General features: G+C 47.6%; 1 non-coding gene across 1 annotated transcript; it reads left to right on the top strand.

Moving 5' to 3' along the window:
- Positions 1 to 1,691: 1,691 nt before the first annotated feature.
- Positions 1,692 to 1,764, top strand: TRNAG-CCC (transfer RNA glycine (anticodon CCC)). Its single transcript has one exon. It is a non-coding gene; the product is annotated as a tRNA-Gly (tRNA).
- Positions 1,765 to 2,803: the final 1,039 nt, after the last annotated feature.

Raw genomic sequence — 2,803 nt, 5'->3', positions numbered from 1 at the left:
AAATAAAAAGAGGCCCAAACAAATGTAATCTTCCAGCACTCTTTCTACCAGGCTGGGAGCAGGGAGAAGGTATAATTAGGTTCAGGGAGGATCTGGATGAATTTGTGGAAAATGGATTTCTGAATAGGATATTGGGGCGTGTTAAGGACTTGGGGCGGGTTCCAGATGCTTGAGATGGGTGTTCCGGACCATAACTGAGCCCTTCCATGCAAAGCCCTGTGTGGGCACTGCAGGCACCTGATTCGGGTCTGTGCGAGTTATGGGCTGGAGCTGGCCTGGTGTCGCACGTTCCTGTGTCTTATGCTCTCCAGAAGCAGAAGCCTTGGGGACGGCGTTTGGCACAGGGCTCTTCACAGCTTTGGCCTCTGCTTGGCTCCATACATGTGTTTACAGTGGCTTGGTTTCAGCTGATGGGCAGGGCTATAGGGCTGTTTCTTGACAAATAGTCTTATTTCATGGTTATTGCGCCTGTTGGCAGTTTGTGTTCTCCTTTCTGTGTGTGTCTGTGTGTGTGTCTGTGTGTGTACCTGTACCTACCTTCCTGGGCTGGGTGTCTGTGTCTAACACGTGCTGGGGGCATCTTGCTTTGCCCAGGGATGCTCTGCTCTGGTCACCTCCATCACAAGCCCAGGGTGGGCCCCTCTGATGAAGCTATTTTGGCAAAAAGAAGAGGACCCCAATTCCTTAGAGACCTGTTTCCAGTAGAATCTTGCAGCCCCGTGTTTGGGCCACTCATGAATTTTGTCATCCACAGTGCTGTTCGGACGCCAAATAAAAGCTAAAGGGAAATGTAACATTAATTGACCGGCAGGGTTGCACAAGGATGGAGCCTCTCAGCTGCCCAGCCCTGTTCTTCCCAGAAGAACTTCCCAGTATAAGGATAGCACATGGGTGAAACTCTTTAATGGGTGTATATCTCACTCTTCTCCCCGCCTCCCTCCCCTGATCATTCCCTCCCTCCCTTTCACACATGGCGTTTAGAAGTCTTGTCTGCTGTCTGCTCCTCATCTCTGTATCCAACCCTAAAGGGTCCAACATAGCAGCGAGTCATCGGGGCACGAGGAGTGAGAACCAGAAAGGGGGCCCCGCACCCCATCTGGGGTGCACATCTCCCAGCTGTTGATGGAGAGGTTTTAATTTGGATAAAAGTTAATATTACTTCTTGGAGTGGGAATGTTCTACTAAGAGAAACCAGAAGAGTGGTGGGACCTGCCTGATTTTAAACAGAGGAAGGAATGAATGCACCCAGAGGGCGGGTTCGTGGGACAGGGGATGAGGGACAGAGCTGCTTTATGCTCCTGCCCTGAAGAGTGGCACGCAGTCCATAAACCTAGTCCTTCTGTACAGGACCCGAGGCAGGAGAACAAAGAGAGACCACGTACTACAGGGCTGAATAGCTACAGGGTATGAATCAAGCTAACGGCTGGTTAAATAAGTAGGTCCTATCCTCTAACCTTGATGAGTAATACCTTCACAGTGACCTGGAAAGCCAAGTTCAAATGAGGAATTCTTAGACGCTTTAGAATTCTCTGCTCTGGCAAGTGGTGGCAGGGGGAAGGCTCCCCACGGCCCAGCCATCTTCGCTGCTTTTTGACCTTCAACTTCCTGTCCGCTTATTGGTTGTTGTGTCTCTTTAGTCTTTTTCATTGTGGGAGAATCCTCTCCTTTAAAAGAAAGCATTTTCAGGGACCTCCCTGGTGGTCCAGTGGTTAAGACTCTGCACTCCCAATGCAGGGGGCCTGGGTTCGATCCCTGGTCAGGGAACTAGATACCACATGCTGCAATTAAAGATCCTGTGTGCCGCAGCTAAGACCCGGCGCAGCTAAACAAATAAATACTTTAAAAAAACTAATAAAAGAAAGCTTTTCCGCCTGCCATTGACTTGGTGAAGAAGGCCAGTTGTCCTGTAGAATCCCAGGTTCTAGATTTGGCTGACTGCTTCCCAGTGGTGTAAATAATTGGATCCTCTATGCCCTGTATCTCTTCTATGTTAGAGATTAGGTGTAAATGTTTGATTGGATTTAGGATCTTTTTTTTTTTGGTGGTGGTGGGGGAGGACAAGAACGCTTTATAGTTGGTCCAGTGGATCGTGTTTATGTTCCCTCCATCCCGCAATTCATATGTTGAAGCCCTGACTCTCAATGTGATGGTATTTAGAGGTGGGGCCTTTGGGAGGTAATTATGAAGATGAAGGTTTAGATGAAATCATGAAGGTGGGGTCCCCATGATGGGATTTGTGTCCTTATAAGAAGAGGAAGAGAGACCAGAGCGCCTTCTCTCTCTTTCTCTCTCTCTCCTTCCCATGAAGACACAGAGAGAACTCTGCTGTGTGCAAGCCGAAAAGATGGTCCTCACCAGGAACTAAATCAGCCTTGATCTTGGACTTCCCAGCCTCCAGATCTGAGAAGTAAATGTCTGGTGCCCAAGTCACCCAGTCTCTGGCGTTTTGTTATGAAAGCCTGAGCTGACTAATACGGGAGAGCATGACATTTTTTTCCTGGAGAGCTGGGTGTCAAACCTTCACCAGAATACCACTGCCTATAGGGTTCCTCCTTCTTTGCTCTCTTTTTTTTTTTTTTTAACATCTTTATTTCTTTGCTTTCTTTACTTTGCAATTTATTTTGAAGAAACTAGGCTTTGATGGCATTTTCCTTGTTCAGGATTTGTTTGATTATACCCTCATGGTGCCTGTTAACATGTTCCCCTGTCCTCAGTGTGTCCAGAAAATTGGAAATTGGATAGGGAGGCTCGATTGGATTTTGGTTCCTTCTCCTCCTCCTTATTATTATTATTTGTTTGGGCA

The sequence above is a fragment of the Physeter macrocephalus genome, chromosome 14 (assembly GCF_002837175.3).
Source record: "Physeter macrocephalus isolate SW-GA chromosome 14, ASM283717v5, whole genome shotgun sequence".
Classification (NCBI taxonomy): Eukaryota; Metazoa; Chordata; class Mammalia; order Artiodactyla; family Physeteridae; genus Physeter; species Physeter macrocephalus.
The sequence above is the reverse complement of the archived record's forward strand: the minus strand, read 5'-3'. Positions and strand labels throughout refer to the sequence as shown.